Below are 20,367 nucleotides of genomic sequence, written 5' to 3'. Positions count from 1 at the left end.
TACTCCCGTGGAAATTTTAGGAACTGTCCAGAGCAGCATATGTTTGCTATGGGGATTTTCTCCTACTCTGGACAGTTCCTAAAATGGACAGCAGAGGTCAGCAGAGAGCACTGTGGTCATGACATCAGAGGAAATGCATTTCTTTTTTGGATTTCTCTTTAGTAAACAGCCCCTAAAAAGAACTGGAAGGATTAAGAGTTTTTAATAGAAGTGATTTACAAATCTGTTTAACTTTCTGGCACCAGTTGATTTAAAAAAAAAAAAGTTTTCCACGGGAGTACCCCTTTAATGGACTTGATGTAAACTAGGCCTTATCTGTCAGTCATTGACTAGTACGGCCCTAGAATGAGCAGGGATTTATTCAATAGGTGACTAGTTATACTGAAATAGATTAAACAGCATTTTCGTGGTGACAGGTTGTGTTTGAGGCTGTGTTCACACGTTCATATTCACACATTTAATTGAAGTTATTGACTACAAAGCCAGGAATGGATCTGAGGACAAGAGAAGTCTCAGTCTTTTCTTTAAGTGTCCCTCATTAAGGCTCCTTTCATACTATATTATTGTTCCGTTTAGGAACTTCCATCAGAAGTTCCGTCACTATATCGGAGAAAACCGGCCGTTGCAAAACCCCTGACGGCCGCGACTAAACCACATTGCAGCCTATGGGGTTTTGTAACTGCCCGTTTGCACCCGTATATGCCCGTAATTCATTACGGACGTTATACAGTGACGGGACATCGTGGCGGAAAAATTACTGCATGCACAATGTCCCGTCACTATATAACGTCCGTAATGAATTACGGGCATATGCGGGTGCAAACGGGCAGTTACAAAACCCCATAGGCTGCAATACGATTTAGTCGCGGCCGTCAGGGGTTTTGTAACGGCCGGTTTTCCCCCATATAGTGACGGAACTTCTGATGGAAGTTCCTAAACGGAACAATAATATAGTATGAAAGGAGCCTTATGATCTGTGCCCGGATTTGTATTCCGTAATTGCAAATAACAAAATGAATGTGTGAACACAGCCTAACAAATTCTTTAGCATACACTTGGCACCAAACATATGATTGTGTCAGAACAAGAATAGCCTGTATTATGACATCTTCAGCCACAAATATTATTATATATTGAGGTATTTGGTAACGATGTTTCTTCATTTTGGCTGTTCATTATATATAAACACACCCTCTTTAGAGACAAGTACCTGTCATGTATTGTCATTTAATTAAATATTGGATGGGGTGTCTGCCCTGTATTATAGCCCAGTACTGTATTCATAATTTGGATTGTTGCCACTAATAATAAGGTTGATTCAGGCCGACTCCAGTGACACTGTGGGATGATAACTCTGACCATACAAGACATTCTTCAGACTCTTCAATAAACTTGTATGAACAAAACGTAGGATATTGCCAGCTCACCACCTCATGATAGTGCACGGATCCATGCCCGGCAGGGCACTTCCAACGTAGAACAAAGCAGCAATGATCCAGCACTTGAAATTACAAAAAACCTTTATTGAAGATCACTGCACACGAGTAAAATTGACCATGCCATCAGACGCGTTTCGAGCGCATGCGCTCGAAACGCGTATGATGGCATGGTCGATTTTACTCGTGTCCAGTGATCTTCAATAAAGCTTTTTCGTAATTTCAAATGCTGGATCATTGCTGCTTTCCTCCATAAACTTGCATGCTTGGATTGGATCGCTTGGAGGTTTCAAGTGGTAACTACGTCAGGTTACTATACAGTATCTGGTATAAAGACTTCATAACAAGGGGCTGTCCAACCATTAACTCTTATCCTATATCCAGATAAGCTTATGATTGTAGTGGGTTCAATTGCCAGGACCCCACCATCCATGTGATTTTCGCGGCAAATGACATGTCAATTCTTTCTTTGGAATTTAGCTCGTAAAATGCATATTCATCTATGGAGATTTCTGGAAGTTGTCCAGGCAGACATTTTGCCATGTAAACATACCCTTAAAGGGAACCTGATGGCAGATTTTACCCAATATAATTATTGGTAACTTGTTATATAGAGTAAAATCAATTAGTTTTTTTTACCATGCCCGGATGTCCTGCATTGCTTCCTGAAAAGTAATTACTTAAAAAAAATGTCCAATGCTGTACGAAAATGAGTCCAAAGTAGTCTCAGGGGCGTGTGGCATCCTTGGGTAGTGACGGTGGCTCTGGGCTATATTCATGCCTACTTATTTACAGTCTGGACCTGCTGATGTCACCGCTCTGCTCCCTTCCCTGACTGAAATCATGCACAGGCCTAGAAGCGCAATCCTTGGCCATGAATCAGCTTCTGGGGAATGTGAGATTTCAGTGTCATGGCAAAAACAGTGAAGTAATACAAGCCAGACCTGGGCCCGGGGCAGATAAAATAATGGATGGAGTCCTCAATGATACTCTGGAAGTACAATCAGTGGACAACAAAACATATGAATAAAATACATAAAGCAATATGCAAATATAAGTAAAAAAAAAAAAATCACATAAACAAAAAAAAGGCAAAAGAATCCTGGAAAATACTGCCTTAACCCCTTAAGAAGCCTGATGAAGCAGTTCTCCGCAAAATGCGTTGCATTGTGGGTAATAAACCTTTCCTACCTCATCTGAGTTCCATGCGCCCTGCTTGATCCTGAGTTTTCCTGTAGGTTTTTGTGTGTTATCCCCTTAAGGACTCAGGGCTTTTCCGTTTTTGCACTTTCGTTTTTTTCCTCCTTACTTTTTAAAAATCATACCCCTTTCAATTTTGCACCTTTTTGTGCCACCAATTCTACTTTGCAGTGACATTACTCATTTTACCCAAAAATCCACAGCGAAATGGAAAAAAAATTAATTGTGTGAAATTTTTCGGTGAAAATTACACTCTTTCTTTATTCTGTAGGTCCATACGATTAAAATGATACCCTACTTATACAGGTTTGATTTTGTCGTACTTCTGGAAAAAATCATAACTACATGCAGGAAAATGAACACATTTAAAATTGTCATCTTCTGACCCCTATATCTTTTTTATTTTTCCACATACCGGCCGGTATGAGGGCTCATTTTATGTGCCGTGATCTGAAGTTTTTAGCGGTGACCAAAAATACACTATTTTGGACTTTGGGATTTTTTTGTGTGTACGCCGGTTTAATTAACAATATATTTTCATAGATTGGACATTTATGCACATAGCGATACCACATATGTTTATTTTTATTTACACAGTTTTGTTTTTCTTTTAACTGGGAAAAGGGGGGTGATTCCTACTTTTATTAGAGGTTAACTTTTATTAACTTTTTTTTTTGTTTAGTGTTATAGCCCCCTCTAGTGGCTATAATACTGCATACACTGATCTTCTACACAGATCACTGCCATGCATTAACATGGCAATGATGGATTTCAGGCTTGGAGCAATCAATCGCCGACCAGACGCGCCAGAGGCAGGTAACGGACCCTCCACTCGCGTTCTAGCTGATCAGGACATCGCAATTTCGCCGCGATCGTCCTGATCAGCCCGACTGAGTGTATTTTTGTTACTTTAGACGCGGCGATCAACTTTGAATGCCGCATCTAAAGGGCGATAGCGCGCAGGACAACGATCGGTACAACACACTATTAACCCAGGGTCCCGGCTTTCATTAGCCCCCAGGACCGACCCGCTATGACGAGGGGGCCTGGCCTGACCCCGCGTTATCGACCGGGACTGGGCGCAGGGCGTACAGGTTCGCCCTGCGTCCTAAAGAGGTTAAAAGATGCGTACATATTTTATTTATGTTTGTCAGCTGTTTTGTTCCCTTAATTGATAAAATAACACTTGCATAAAAAAAATTATAGAAGAAATTATGGCTAAAAATTTGCATGCAAATATGCTCACATTTTTACGATGAGTGAACACGTCTTTACAGTGAAATTTATATAGGGTTTTGACACTAACAAGCCACTGTGGTGTAACTTAGGCTGGGTTCACACTGTGTAAAAGTTTACAACAAACTTAAAGCATACCTGTCAGATCCCACAAAAATAAAATAAAATATGTTACTCAGTACCTTATCTTGATCATGTACATCCAATTTTTATGCCTCTATCGCCTATATTTATTATAAAAATACCCTTTTCATTAGCTCCCAGTGTTAGAAATCCTCTCAGGGGAACGGGGTGTGACCCTCCCTTGTGGTGGAGGGAGTTGATCGGTGCATCTGCTCATGCAGCCTTGTCCATGAGACATCTCTTGTCCATGCATGTGGACAAGCATGATGCTGTTGCAGGACTGGTTAGTGTCCCAGTAGGTATGGGGACCCCTAGTGGTGGAATTTTCAGGAGCGCTTTCTTTATTAAATATAAAAAAAATAATAATAATTAAACAACCATATTACAAAAGGTCTTTTATTTTCATCAGTAACAACATATAAAAAGTTTTTGGATCTGACAATGCCCATTTAATTTTATGCACAAAATTTAGGATAAAAAAAAGCTATGCATAAAATTAAATACATTGCAAAATTTTTTACGCAGTGCGAACCTTATATGCTAGTACCCTGGTCTATTCGTTATTTGTGTTTATTCCTTTACAGTGGGGCAAAAAAGTATTTAACCTGTAAAGAACCCAGGGCATACCTGTACGTCCTGAGTCCGCTCCCTTTCTATAACGCGGGGCCACGGCCGGCGCGCAGTGCCGCGCGCTATTAACCCTTTAGACTCGGCGTTCAAAGTTGAACGCCGCGTCTAAAGTGAAACTAAATCACTGCCGGTTAGCTCAGGGAGCTGTTCGGGATCGCCGTGGTGAAATCGTGGCATCTCGAACAGCTGTAGGACACGAGGAGGGTCTCCTACCTTGCCTCCTGGTGTCCGATCGCCGAATGACTGATCAGTGCCTGAGATCCAGGCATGAGCAGTTAAGCGGCAGAATCATCGATCAGTGGTTTCTTATGAGAAACTATTGATCAATGTAAAATATCAGTGTGTTATAGGTCCCTATTTGAGCTATAACATTGCAAAAAAAAATGGAAAAAAAAGTGAATAAAGATCATTGTTACAGCATGCGCTCCGGTCCCCTCCCCGCTCCCCCGGCCTCCCTGTTCGGGATCCCGGCGCCTCTCGATCAGACGCGCTGATTGGGAGCACGGGTTCCCTTGTGTCGGGGACGTGGCTGCCGTGGCGGCTGGTCCCCGCTCACGCGCCGCTTCCCTGTCTGGCTTACCTGGCTCCCCTCTCCCTGCGCCATCAGTCTCTGCCTCCCGGAGCGTGCGGCCCCGCTCTCTAGGGCAAGCGCGTGCCGCCTTCTGTAAATTTAAAGGGCCAGTGCGCCTTTGATTGGTGCGCTGGTCCCTGACCTCTGGCCACTTCCCAATAAAGGTTACCTGCCCCTTCCTGCCCTTGCCGGATCTTTGTGCCCTTGTGCCTTTGAGAAAGCGTTCCCTACTGTGTTGTATTGCCTAGCCTGTTGTTGAACCCGTTGCTACCTACTACTCGCCCTCGAACCTTTGCTGCCTGCCCTGACCTCTGCTACGTCCGACTACGCTCCTGCCTACTCCCTGTGTACCACGCCTTATCAGCTGCCAGAGAGGTCGAGTTGTTACTGTGGGATACGACCTGGTAGTTACCATCGCAGAAAATCCATCCCGCTTTGCGGCGGGCTCTGGTGAAGACCAGTAACTGCTTAGAACCAGTCCTCCAGTACAACCTGCGCCATCGCCTTTCTGGTCTAGAGGATCCACTACCCGTCCTGCCGGTTCGTGACAGTAAGATCCGGCCATGGATCCCGCTGATGTTCCCCTGCCAAGCCTAGCGGACCTCAGCACCATTGTGGCCCAGCAGGGTCAACAGCTGGCCCAGTTGACTACTATGATGCAGCAGCTCCTGCCTTCTCTGCAACAGCCAGCTCCTCCGTCTGCACCTGCCGCTACACCTCCACCTGCAGTTGCCACCGGTTCCAGGATCCATATGTCCCTGCCTGATAAATATGACGGAGATCTGAAGCAGTGCCGTGGGTTCCTGTCGCAGTGCTATCTTCACCTCGAGCTTCTGTCTGACCAGTTTCCTTCTGAGCGAGCCAAGGCAGCCTTTATTCTCAGTTTGTTGTCCAGGAAGGCCCTGGCCTGGGCTACACCACTATTGGACCGCGCAGATCCAGCAACCTCTTCCGTCCAGAACTTCTGCCAAGAGTTCCGGAATGTTTTTGAGGAGCCCGCCCGGGTTACCTCCACAGAGACTGCCTTTCCGTGGGTGACTATGCCATTCAGTTCCGCACCCTGGCCTCTGAACTGAACTGGAACAATGAAGCCCTTTGTGCCACCTTCAAGAAGGGTCTCAACAGTGTGATAAAGGATGTTCTGGCTGCACGTGACCTACCTTCCACCCTTAGTGACCTCATACTGCTGGCAACTAGGATTGACAAACGTTTCGCCAAGAGACAAAAGGAACTCCTCCTTGAAAAGGAAAAGGCTCATCCTAGACGCTACCCTCGTCTGGCTCCCGTTTTTCTGCGTCCACCTCTACCCGCTACCGGGCCTCCCGCCGTGGAAGCCATGCAGGTGGATCGGTCACGCCTGACCCCGCAAGAACGAAGCCGCCGCAGAGATGAGAACCTGTGTCTGTACTGTGCCAGTACCAAGCACTTCCTTGAAGATTGTCCTCTCCGTCCTCCGCGTTCGGGAAATGCTCGCACCTAGTAAACGTGGGAGAGGCGTTGCTAGGTGTGGATTCATCCTCTCCACGTCTCACCATACCCGTGCAGTTATTCTTTTCCAAGTCCTCTTTCTCCGCTACCGCCTTCTTGGATTCCGGTTCAGCTGGCAACTTCATTCACGCCTCCTTGGTTGACAAGTACCTTATTCCAGTAATCCGTCTACCCAAGCCGTTCCTCATCTCTACAGTTAACGGTGAGAGGCTCTCTACCACTGTGCAGTTCTGTGCCCAACCTCTGCAGATGGACATTGGAATATTTCATACAGAGACTTTACAGTTCTTTGTTCTTCCTTTCTGCTCCTCCGAACTCCTCCTGGGTCTGCCATGGCTTCAACGTGGTCCTGAATTGGGCCACCGGTGAGATCCTGCGTTGGGGTCCCTCCTGTTTTGACCATTGTCTCAAGCCTGGTCCTGTGAAACTGGTTCCGCAAGTTTCTCCGCCCCCTGATCTGCCCAAGCCATACCATTCTTTTGCGGATTTCTTTTGCAAGAAACAAGCTGAGGTCCTTCCTCCTCTGACTCCTCCCCCTATGACTGCCCGATCAACCTGATGCCCGGTTCGATCCCACCTCAGGGCAGAATTTATCCTCTCTCACCTCCTGAGACTCTTGCCATGTCCGACTATATTCGTGAGAACCTGCAGAGGGGATTCATAAGAAAGTCTTCTTCCCCTGCTGGAGCCGGTTTCTTCTTCGTGACCAAGAAGGACGGTTCTCTCCGTCCCTGCATTGACTACAGAGGACTTAATAAAATTACCATCAAGAATCGCTACCCTCTGCCCCTAATCTCTGAGCTATTTGACCGTCTCCGAGGGGCAAAGATCTTCACCAAATTGGACCTTCGAGGGGCCTATAATTTGATCCGCATCCGTGAGGGAGATGAGTGGAAGACCGCCTTTAACACAAGGGACGGGCACTTTGAGTATCTGGTGATGCCCTTTGGCCTTTGTAATGCGCCTGCCGTCTTCAAGGAATTTGTCAACGACATATTCAGGGACCTTCTTTATACCTGCGTGGTCGTATACTTGGATGACATCCTCATATTTTCCCCCAATTTGCGACAAGTTCTCACTCGCCTTGGGAGAAATCGCTTATACGCCAAACTTGAAAAATGTCTTTTTGAACGGTCCTCCCTGCCTTTCCTGGGATACATTATCTCAGCCCAAGGACTTCAAATGGTTCCAGCCAAGCTTTCTGCGGTTCTGGATTGGCCACGCCCCTCTGGTCTCCGAGCCATACAAAGATTCCTGGGCTTTGCTAATTACTACAGGCAATTTATCCCTCATTGTTCCACTCTGGTGGCTCCTATCGTGGCTCTAACAAGAAAAGGAGCTAACCCCAAATCCTGGCCTTCCCAAGCTGAAGAAGCCTTCCAGTCACTGAAAGCCGCCTTGGCCACAGCCCCCATTCTCTCTAGGCCAGATTCCACCAAGTCCTTCTCTCTCGAAGTAGATGCCTCCTCGGTGAGAGGCAAGTTTTCCGGGGGCAAGTCAGTTACTTGTGGCCTCTTTTCTAAAACATTCTCCCCCGCGGAGTGAAATTACTCCATTGGAGACAGAGAACTGCTGGCCATTAAGTTGGCACTGGAGGAATGGAGACATTTACTCGAGGGAGCCACACATCCTGTAAACATCTTCACGGACCACAAGAACCTGGCTTATCTCCAGTCTGCCCAGAGACTAAATCCCCGTCAGGCTCGTTGGTCTTTGTTCTTCGCCCGTTTTAATTTTGAAATTCATTTCTGTCCTGCTTGTAAGAACATTAGGGCAGATGCTCTGTCTCGCTCTTCTGATGTGGTGGGCGACGAGCTAACACCCCAACATATCATCCCGCCAGAACGCCTTATTGCCGTCGCTCCCGTGGACCTGCGCCTTCTTCCTCCGGGCAAATCCTACGTACCTCCACGTCAGCGGCTGCAAATTCTCAAGTGGGGCCATGCTTCCCTTTTTGCCGGTCATCCCGGGGTACAAAAATCTCTCCAACTAATCTCCCAAAGGTACTGGTGGCCTTCTCAGGAGAAAGATGTCTCGGACTTCGTCCAGTCCTGTATGATTTGCTCCCGGGATAAATCGCCTCGTCAGAAACCAGCGGGCCTCCTCTTGCCTCTACCTGTTTTGAAGTTCCCTGGTCTCACATCGCTATGGACTTTGTTTCCTATCTTCCCTCCTCCCATGGCATGTCCGTTATTTGGGTCGTGGTAGATCGCTTCTCCAAAATGGCTCACTTTGTACCCCTTCCCGGTCTACCCTCGGCACCCATGTTAGCCAAACAATTCTTCCAACACATCTTCCGTCTCCATGGTCTACCCAAACATATTATTCTCGGATCGTGGGGTACAATTTGTCTCCAAATTCTGGAGGGCTCTTTGTGATCAGCTCAGGATCAAATTGGAATTTTCTTCTTCGTACCACCCTCAGTCCAACGGCCAAGTAGAACGGGTGAACCAAATTTTGGGCGACTATCTGCGCCACTTTGTCTCCTCTCGCCATGACAATTGGGTGGATCTACTTCCCTGGGCGGAATTCTCCTACAACTACAAACAATCCTCTGCTTCTAACAAGTTCCCTTTCTTTGTAGTTTTTGGCCATCATCCTCTTCCACCTCTGCCGCAGTACCCCACTCCTTCTTCTGTACCTGCTGTTGACAGTCTTGTACTGGACTTTTCCACCGTCTGGCTTGAAACTCCTCAAGGCTTCCGCTCGTATGAAGATCCAAGCCGACAAGAGACGCAGAGCTCCTCCGGAATTTCGCCCAGGTGACAAGGTTTGGCTCTCCTCTAAATACATCCGATTTAGGGTCCCAAGTTACAAGTTGGGCCCTCGTTACTTGGGACCCTATAAAATCAAGAGTCGAATCAATCAGGTTTCTTACCAACTTCATCTTCCTCCCTCCCTCCGAATCTATATCTCTTTCCATGTCTCCCTTCTTAAACCTGCTGTCTTTAACCGTTTCTCCCCCAAGCTTGTTTCTCCCACCCCTGTTGCCGGTACCTCTGATATTTTTTCTGTCAAGGAGATCTTGGCGACCAAGATCTCTCGGGGGAGGAGATTTTTTTTGGTTGATTGGGAGGGCTGCGGTCCTGAGGAAAGGTCTTGGGAGCCTGAGGAGAACATCTTGGACCGCAGTCTCATCCTCAGTTTTCTGGGCACCAAGAAGAGGGGGAGACCTAAGGGGGGGGGGGTACTGTCACAGCGTGCGCTCCTGTCCCCTCCCCCGGACCGGAGCGCCCGCTCCCCTGGCCTCCCTGTTCGGGATCCCTGCACCTCCCGGTCAGACGCGCTGACCGGGAGCACGGGTTCCCTTGTGTCGGGGACGCGGCTGCCATGGCAGCTGGTCCCCGCTCACGCGCTGTGTCCCTGTCTGGCTTACCTGGCTTCCCGCTCCCTGCACCGTCAGTCTCTGCCTCCCGGCACGCGGCCCCGCTCTTTAGGGCGCGCGCGCCGCCTTCTGTAAATTTAACGGGCCAGCGCGCCTTTGATTGGTGCGCTGGTCCCTGACCTCTGGCCACTTCCCAATAAAGGTTACCTGCCCCTTCCTGCCCTTGCCAGATCTTTGTGCCCTTGTGCCTTTCAGAAAGCGTTCCCTACTGTGTGGTATTGCCTAGCCTGTTGCCGAACCCGTTGCTACCTACTACTCGCCCTCGAACCTTAACTGCCTGCCCTGACCTCTGCTACATCTGACTACGCTCCTGTCTACTCCCTGTGTACCACGCCTTATCAGCTGCCAGAGAGGTCAAGTTGTTACTGGGGGATACGACCTGGTAGTTACCATCCCATAGCAAATCCATCCCGCTTTGCGGCGGGCTCTGGTGAAGACCAGTAACTGCTTAGAACCGGGCCTCCAGTACAACCCGCGCCATCGCCTCTCTGGTCTAGAGGATCCACTACCTGTCCTGCCGGTTCGTGACAATCATTTAACCCCTTCCCTTGTTATCAGTATGAAAGACACCTGTCCACAACCACAAACAGTCACACTCCAAACTCCACTATGGCCAAGACCAAAGAGCTGTCAAAGGACACCAGAAACAAAATTGTAGACCTGCACCAGGCTGTGAAGACTGCAATAGGCAAGCAGCTTGGTGTGAAGAAATCAACTGTGGGAGAAATTATTAGAAAATGGAAGACATTGGGTATGGTGCTTCATATTTTTTTGGTCCTGTCCTCTCCTCATAGACTACTGGAAAATGGTGCAGCGTTTATTATCTGAGGTTCTGGGTGTGTTGGTCCCTCCTCCTCATTTAAGTTATTTATGCACATAGCCTTGGCTGCTAAAACTTTGGTGGTGAAGTGCTGGAAGAGGACCCTTCCTCCTTCTGAAGCTGACTTGTTGGCCTGTATACGTGAGATCCGCTCCTTGGAATTCCTTACAGCCTCTCTAAACAATTCTATCCCCTCTTTTCTCTCTGTTTGGGATCCTTGGGACCGTTTCTCTGATAGGCAGCCGCCTTGAGTTCTCTCCCTTTCTCTCTTTCAACTCTTCTTTTTTCCTTCTTTCTCTCCATCCTTCTCCTCCTCTTGTGTTTTGTGGTTGTTCTGTGTATATTTTGAGTTCTATTTTTGTCTTGTGATCTAATTTTGTCTCTCCGCTCCCTCTTTTCCTTCCCTGTGTTTGTAGCTTTTTGGGCCCAGTGTTTGTCTTTGTGGTTTGGCGTACCAGGCTCCCTTAGATTTCTTACAATTGCTGGTAAGGTTGTTTTTGTATTATTGGCACTCTGACAATGAAGGCCTCCTTCATTAGCATAGGGTGTCTCTTGCCCTCTGAGGTACTCCTTATTGTTGCTGATATATGCCTTGTTGTACTGCTGGTTTTTGGGCCCCGGCCCTATTGATGTGGCCTGTATGCTCTTATCTTTTCTTGGATTTATACAATACAGGAATTTAGGTGCACTACTGTGGTAGATGTATACAATGACATTGGCTATCCCTCAACACTGATGTTAAAATTGAGACATTCGCCAGTATATCCTTATATGAAGGACATACCAGAGCCCGCACACCAACGCCAAGGTTTCTCAAATGGCACGGGACCTATCACTAAACCTACCTGTGTGTGATAAGGAAAACAGGGGCCATTGGGCAATTACGGCAGTATCAGGCCGACTCACAGCCTTCTCCCAGGTACCCTCCAGCGTGGCTAAGCACACATACAATGGGAGGAGGGAGACACACTGCAAGCCCCACCTAAGTTGGCTAATATAGGTGCATGGCCTCACAGGTGCTACCTTAATGCTGCCTGGAAGATGGCTTCACAGGTGCTACCTTAATGCTGCTTGGAAGATGTTGAAGGCGCATTACATATGGAGTCGGCCTAATACTGCCGTAATTGCCCACTGGCCCCTGTTTTGCTTATCACGCACAGGTAGGTTTAGCGTTAGGTCCCGTGCCATTTGAGAAACCTTGGTGTTGGTGTGCGGGCTCTGGTATGTCCTTCATATAAGGATATACTGGCGAATGTCTCAATTTTAACATCAGTGTTGAGGGATAGCCAATGTCATTGTATACATCTACCACAGTAGTGCACCTAAATTCCTGTATTGTATTATTCTAATTGTTACAAATCCACACCGTCTATCTGGTGTAGGATTCTATTGTGGCACTTGTAGTCCGCTGCAGGCATCTTCCATTGTATGCATTTTTATGCTGGGGATCGCCCCTAGCAACGGACATCAAGGGCAGGATCTGCTCCCCCAGTATAAATGCACAACCGCATTTGGGGTTGAGCACCTCCAGCCATTTTAGACCACGTTTCTTGTTGCTTTTCTTGGATTTGTATTTTGAAAAATTCTTTAATAAAAATTTACAGTTGAAAAAAGAAAAAGAAAATGGAAGACATACAAGACCACCAATAATATCCCTCGATCTGAGGCTCCACGCAAGATCTTATCCCAAGGTGTCAAAATGATCAAAAGAACGGTGAGCAAGAATCCCAGAACCACACGGGGGGGACCTGCAGAGAGCTGGGACCAAAGTAACAAAGGCTACCATCAGTAACACACTACGCTGCCAGGAACTCAAATCATGCAGTGCCAGACGTGTCCCCCTGCTTAAGTCAGTACATGTCCGGGCCCATCTGAAGTTTGCTAGAGAGCATTTGGATGATCCAGAAGAGTATTGGAAGAATGTCAAATGGTCAGATGAAACCAAAGTAGAACTTTTTGGTAAAAAACAAAACTCGTCATGTATGTAGGAGAAAGAATGCTGAGTGTCATCCAAAGAACACAATACCTACTGTGAAGCATGGGGGTGGAAACATCATGCTTTGGGGCTGTTTTTCTGCTAAGGGACCAGGACGACTGATCCGTGTAGTGGAAAGAATGAATGGGGCCATGTATAGTGAGATTTTGAGTGAAAACCTCCTTCCATCAGCAAGGGAATTGAAGATGATACGTGGCTGGGTCTTTCAGCATGACAATGATCCCAAACACACCGCCCGGGCAACGAAGGAGTGGCTTTGTAAGAAGCATTTCAAGGTCCTAGAGTGGCCTAGCCAGTCTCCAGATCTCAACCCCATAGAAAACTTTTGGAGGGAGTTGAAAATCCGTGTTGCCCAGCAACAGCCCCAAAACATCACTGCTCTAGAGGAGATCTGCATGGAAGAATTGGCCAGAATACCAGCAATAGTGTGTGAAAATCTTGTGAAGACTTACAGAAAACATTTGACCTCTGTCATTGCCAACAAAGGGTATATAACAAAGTATTGAGATTAACTTATTGACCAAATACTTATTTCCCACCATAATTTGCAAATAAATTCTTTAACCCCTTAAGGATGCAGCCCTTTTTCACCTTAAGGACTGAGCCCTTTTTCGCAATTCTGACCACCGTCACTTTACGCATTAATAATTCTAAAACACTTTTACCGAATATTCTGATTCTGAGATAGTTTTTTTTGTGACATATTCTACTTTATTTTGGTGGTAAATTTTCGTCGTTTCTTGCATCCTTTTTTGGTGAAAAATCCCCAAATTTCATGAAAATTTTGCATTTTTCTAACTTTGAAGCTCTCTGCTTGTAAGGAAAATGGATATTCCAAATAAATTTTATTTTTATTCACAAATACAATATGTCCACTTTATGTTGGCATCATAAAATGGACATATTTTAACTTTTTGAAAAAATTTGAGGGCTTCATGAAAATTGCAAAATCTGAAGGGACAGATGTTACAGAACTACAACTCCCAGCATGCCTGGGCAGTCTAGGCATGCTGAGAGTTGTAGTTTGGCAACATCTGGAGGGCTACCGTTTGGGCACCACTACAAACTACAAACTGTGACCCTCCAGATGTTGCAAAACTACAACTCCCAGCATGCCCAGACAGCCTTTGGCTGTCTGGGCATGCTGGGAGTTGCAGTTTGGCACCCACTAGGAAGGGCAGCAGTAAATATCGCTTACTGAATTTTAGGGTCTTTATGTTGGAAATCCCTTATAATTGACCCCATTATGAAAACTGCACCCCTGAAAGTATTCAAAATAACATTCAGAAAGTTTGTTAACCATTTAGATGTTTCACAGGAATAGCAGCAATGTGGAGGAGAAAAATTTAAATCTCCATTTTTTACACTAACATGTTATTGTAGCCCCACTTTTTTCATTTTTACAAGGGGTTAAAGGTAAAAAGGTCCCCCAAAACTTGTAATTCAATTTCTCTCGAGTAAGGAAATATCTCATATGTGGATGTAAAGGGCTCTGTGGGTGCACTAGAGGGCTCAGAAGGGAAGGAGCGACATTGGGCTTTTGAAGAGCGAATTTTGCTTAAAAGGGCCCTGTCACATACAAAAACTTTTGATATGTTGTAAAGCATGCAAAATTAATAGGTTAATAGGAAAAAGCCAGTAAAACAACTGCCCCCCCCCCCCCCCCGCCTACTTGGACACATACTAGTCCTGCTGTGTCCATGCATCATCACCCATGTCATGGACACACTTCCTTGATTGACAGCTGTGAGCGCAGGGCTCACAGCTGGAGGAAAAATCCTCCCACTGTCAGCTTGTGTTCCGCTACTGTCAGTGAGGACAAGCTGGGAGTTGCAGTTTTGCTAATGCTAGGGGAGATGTGAGCAGACAGCATACTGAGGGAGAGGGCGGAGACCTGCACATGTCCCCTCCCTTTGAGAGGAATTCAGACTAGTGAGCTAAATGAAAAGTGTAATAAAAAATAAATGAAGGTGCTAGACACATAAAAATTAGATGTACATGATCAGGATTAGGTACTGAGTGATATATTAAAAAAAGTTTTTTTGTTGGATCTGACGGGTACGCTTTAAATGTTTTTTTGAGGGCATGTCACATTTAGAAAGCCCCCATGATTCCAGAACAGTAAAAAAAAAAAAAAACACATGGCATACTATTTTGGAAACTACACCCCTCAAGGAACGTAACAAGGGGTAAAGTGAGCCTTTACACCCCACAGGTGATTGACGAACTTTTGTTAAAATGGGACGTGAAAATGAAAAATTTGATTTTTAACACTAAAATGCTGGCGTTACCCTAAACCTTTCATTTTTCACAAAGAGTAATATGAGGAAAAGGCCCCCAAAATATGTAAATACCTCATATGTGGATATAAAGTGCTCTGCGGGCATACTACAATGCTCAGATAATAAAGAGCGCCATTGAGCTTTTGCAGAGAGAATTTGGTTGGAATGGAAGTCGGTGGCCATGTGCGTTTACAAAACCCTCTGTGCTGCCAGAACAGTGGATCTCCCCCACATGTGACCCCATTTTGGAAACTACACCCCTCATGGAATGTTATAAGGGGTTCAGTGAGCATTTACACCCCCCTGGCATTTGACAGATCTTTGGAACAGGAGGCTGTGCAAATGAAAAATTACATTTTTCATTTTTACGGACAACTGTTCAAAAAATCTGTCAGACACCAGTGGGTTTAAATGCTCATTGCACCCCTTGTTACATTTTGTGAGGGGTGTAGTTTCCAAAATGGGGTCACATGTGGGGGGAGTCCACTGTCCTGGCAGCATGGGGGCTTTTTAAATGTACATGGCCTTCAATTGCAGCCAAATTATCTCTCCAAAAGCCCAATGGCGCTCCTTCTCTTCTGAGCCCTGTTGTGTGCCATCAGAGCACTTTACATCCACATATGGGGTATGTCCTTAATCAGAATAAATTCCCCTTGTGAAAATGAAAAATTTAGGGTAACTCCAGCATTTTAGTGAAAAAAAAACAAATTTTTCATTTTCACGTCCAACTTTAACAAAAATGTGTCAAAGACCTGTGGAGTGTTAAGGCTCACTGTACCAATTATTACATTCCTTGAGGGGAGTAGTTTCCAAAATGGGGTCACATGTGGGTGTTTTCTTTTTTGCCTTCATGTCAGAACCACTGTAACTATCAGCCACCCCTGTGCAAATCACCAATTTAGGCCTCAAATGTACATGGTGCGCTCTCACTCCTGAGACTTTTTGTGCACCCGCAGAGCATTTTACGTCCACATATGGGGTATTTACATACTCAGGAGAAATTGCGTTACAAATTTTGGGGGTCTCTTTCTCCTTTTACCTCTCGTGAAAATGAAGTATGGGGCAACATCAGCATGTTAGTGTAAAATGTATTATTTGTTTACACTAACAGGCTGGTGTAGACCCCAAGTTTACTTTTTCATAAGGGGTAAAATGAGAAAAAGCCCCCAAAATTTGTAACACAATTTCTTCCAAGTACGGAAATACCCCATATGTGTCCCTAAACTGTTGCCTTGAAATAAGACAGGACTCTGATGTGAGAGAGCGCTATGCGCATTTGAGGCCTAAATTTGGGATTTGCATAGGGGCAGACCCAGATACAAGCATGGTGCTTGCCTCCACCAAAGATACCCTACAGCAGTGTTTCTCAAACAGGGTGCCTCCAGCTGTTGCAAAACTCCCAGCATGCCAGGACAGTCAATAGCTGTCCAGCAATGCTTGGAGTAGTTGTTTTGCAACAGCTGGAGGCTACGTTTAGGAAATGTTTTTCATTTTTATTGGGGAAGGGGGAGACCGTGTACGGGGGTGTATGTAGTATTTTACTTTTTATTTTATAATGCAGTGCATTGTTTTTAGGGTACATTCACAAGCGCTGGGGTTCACAGTGAGTTTCCCACTGGGAGTTTGATCTGCGGCGGAAAATTTGCGGCAGTTCAAACTTGCAGAAGGAAACTCACTGTAAACCCCCGCCCGTGTGAATGTACCCTGTACATTCACATGCCCAGACTGTCCAGGCATGCTGGGAGTTGTAATTCTGCAACATCTGAAGGGCCAGATGTTACAGAACTACAACTACCAGCCTAGACCATGTCTGGACTGTCTGGGCATGCTGAGAGTATTAGTTTTCCAAGATCTGGAGGACCACAGTTTGGAGACCACTACACAGTGGTCTTCAAACTGTGGCCCTCCAGATGTTCCAAAACATTTGGCTGTCTGGGCATGCAGGGAATTGTAGTTTTGCAACTTCTAGAAGGCCACAGTGTAGATCACTTACTAGCGATCTTCACTGCTGCCTCCTTCGCCGCCGCAGTTTCGAGCCTGCAGTCTCTGCCGCCGATCGACGTCTGTGCCGGTAAGCCGGGCCATGCTCCCCCTGGCCACTCTTGTTCCCCCTGCTCTGCCCGGATTTCCATCAGTGGGCAGTCCTGACCAACCAATGGCAGGGGATAGGAGGAGATGGCCCCCCTGCCACCTCATTCCTATCCTTCAGGATGATCTAGGCTGTCTCTGACAGCCCGGAAAAAACGTGATCGCTGTTATGGCCAAGTCTCAGGACCCCCCTGGGCGATGTCATGGGATGCCTGCTGATATTTTATTTATGCTTGCACTTTTAGCTGTAATTTTGTTCGCAAAAAAAGTCAGAAAATGAAAGTGTAAATAAAATACACACACTTTTTTATGCTGTGTAAACCCATTCTAGGACCTCCACAGAACCATTAAAGGGGTACTCTACTGCTCAGCGTTTGGAACAAACTGTTCTGAACGCTGGAGCCCGGAGCTTGTGACATAGCCCCACCCCCTCCCAAGCGTCACGTCGCAAGCTCCCAGTGACTCCAGTATTGGGAACAGTTTGTTCCAAACGCTGAGCAGCGGAGTACCCCTTTAAGGCTATCTTCACACAGTGTTTTTTAGGTGTAAAAATGCATCCGCATTTTGTAATGTTGATGTGCTCTATGTAAGTTTATGGGAAAGTGGTTGTCTGTGCATACAATATGTAATAAATACTGTGGTCAGTGACGGCGCGCAACTAGCGGAGCTCCGGCAGCACTTTTGGTTTCGCTTCCCTCCCTCTGTCCTCAGCATAGGTACAACTCGAGTGAGTAAAAGTTTGCTCGCTCATCTGCTTTTATTGCGTCGGCCAGCGGCCTGTGGTCCCTTGGTAAGTAGGGGACCGTGACCGCACCGAGCACCGATCTGCTAGCAACCCTCAGACATGGTGCCCACATGCAGTGCAACAGGTACGGGAGTCAGTGGGACTCTGTTACACCATAGGCGTTAATTTTTAACGTAAATTTGTTTTCCCTTAGTCCTAACAGCAGCACAAGTGGGGTGTTCTGCCCCTGTGAAGCTGGCAGGATGGTGGAATTTTTAATTCCGCCCAAGTAATTAAAGACTTAATTAGACCCCCATATAAGGCCTCCTCCCTTAGGCCACATTGCTTAATAACAAGTAAAACAAAACAATTTGGGCGGGAAAATTTGTGTGCTGCTGTTAGGACTAAGGGAAAACAAATTTACGTTAAAAATTAACGCTTCCCTTACGTCCTAACCAGCAGCACAAGTGGGGACTTAGCAAGTAACAACACAAATAGGGAGGGACTACGGCAGAGTGGCACTTAGGATTGATTGCCCGAAGGCCAACTCTTCCGATCGTTTGGCATTAACTCTGTAATGACTAATAAATGTATTATGCGTGCTCCAGGAGGCAGCAGCGCAGACTTGTTCTAGAGGAACAGCTTTTCTTTCTGCAAAAGAAGTAGAGACTGCCCTAGTGGAATGGGCAGTGACAAAGGCAGGAGGAGCTAACTCCTGGGCTACAAAAGCCTCCCGGATTGCCTCTTTAATCCATCTACTCAGAGAGGGTTTAGAGGCTTTAAGACCTTTGTTCTTCCCAGAAAAGGAAACATGAAGGTGCTCCGATCTTCTAAATTCTCCAGTTCTTGAGATGTAAATTCTGAGGATTCTTGAAATGTCCAGAGTATGGTCAGCAGCTTCCTCGGGAGAGGATGGATTAGGACACAGAACTGGAAGGGATATAGCTTGATTTATGTTGGAGAACATCGGGACCTTAGGAACAAAGGTGGGCAAAAATCTCAACAGGACTCTATCCTGGAGAAAAAGCGTATAAGGCTCGAAAGCCGAAAGGGCCTGAAGCTCGCCAATCCTTTTGGCTGAGGTTATGGCCAATAAGAAGGTGACTTTAAGGGACAAATACCTAAAGTCGACTTCTTCCAGAGGTTCAAAGGGGTGTGAGCATAACCCCTTAAGAACAATAGTCAAATCCCATTTGGGAATGGGTCTGAGAACTGTGGGTTTAAGTCTTTCAGCTCCCTTAAGGAATCTTCTGATTAGGGATTCTTGTGATAAAGATCTGCCTAAAAAGGCAGAGAGTGCTGAAACTTGAACCCTCAAAGTGGATGGGCTAAGACCCTTGTCAAGGCCATCCTGAAGGAAACGTAAAATTGCAGAAAGAGGAGGATCTGAGGTTACTACCTCTTTCGTAGCACACCATCGAATGAAAATCTTCTTTATCCTAGAATAGACTTTGTTTGTAGACTCTGCTCTAGAGTGTGCAATAGTTCTCAAGACCTCTGCAGGAAGCCCACTACTTAGTAGGGTCCTGTCAATCTCCAGGCTGTCAGATTGAGTCTCCTCAGATCTAGGCAGGAGCCTGTGTTGTGAGACACAAGGTTCTGCACGTGGGGAAGCCTCCAATAACACCCCTGACTCATCCTCATGAGTTGGGTGAACAAGGACCTCTTGGGCCAGAATGGTATGATGGCAATCACTGAGGTCTGGTCTTGCCTGACTTTCATCAATACCCTTGGTATCATGAAAAGTGGAGGGAATATGTAGGCCAGCCTGAACCTCCATGGAATGGACAGAGCGTCTATCGCAAAACTTGTTCACCTTGGCGTTCAGACGAGTTGCCATGAGATCTATCTCTGGCATACCCCACCTTAGGGTTATCTTCTTGAAGATGTCTTCGTTCAGGGACCATTCCCCTTGGACCGGAAGCCCGCGACTTAGACGATCTGCCACTATGTTGAGATCCCCCTTCATGTGGACTGCAGAAAGGTGGGTTAGATTGAGCTCTGCCCAAGAAAGAATTAGTCCGGTCTCCTTGAGGAGCACTTGGGACTTTGTGCCACCCTGTCTGTTGATGTAAGCCACCACAGTGGTGTTGTCTGACCGAACTCTTATCGCTTTCCCTAAAATAAGGGGTGCGAAATGGAGAAGAGCTAGACGAACTGCTCTCAGTTCTCTCATGTTGGAGGAGAGAAGTCTCTCCTGAGGGTTCCAAGTACCCTGTACTGGATTCTCGTCCAGATGGGCTCCCCAGCCCAGAAGGGAGGCGTCCGTGGTTAAAGTGATCCACTGAGGTTGAATCAAGGACTTCCCATCTGTCAGATTCGTCCACCATCTGAGAGATGCACGGACCTCGGTCGACAGGTTGCACTTTTTGTCCAACCCTCTGGGGT

The 20,367-nt window shown here is 46.4% G+C and overlaps 2 protein-coding genes across 2 annotated transcripts in view; one reads left to right on the top strand and one right to left on the bottom strand.

Moving 5' to 3' along the window:
- The window catches only part of IDE (insulin degrading enzyme), a 165,034-nt gene that overhangs the window by 12,421 nt on the left and 132,246 nt on the right, over positions 1-20,367 (top strand). The window lies entirely within an intron of this gene.
- Positions 1-20,367, bottom strand: part of KIF11 (kinesin family member 11) — a 100,719-nt gene that overhangs the window by 57,178 nt on the left and 23,174 nt on the right. The gene's annotated exons all lie outside the window — the stretch shown is intronic.

This window comes from Hyla sarda, chromosome 7 (assembly GCF_029499605.1).
Source record: "Hyla sarda isolate aHylSar1 chromosome 7, aHylSar1.hap1, whole genome shotgun sequence".
Taxonomy (NCBI): domain Eukaryota; kingdom Metazoa; phylum Chordata; class Amphibia; order Anura; family Hylidae; genus Hyla; species Hyla sarda.
This window is presented reverse-complemented; position numbering and strand designations above follow the sequence as displayed.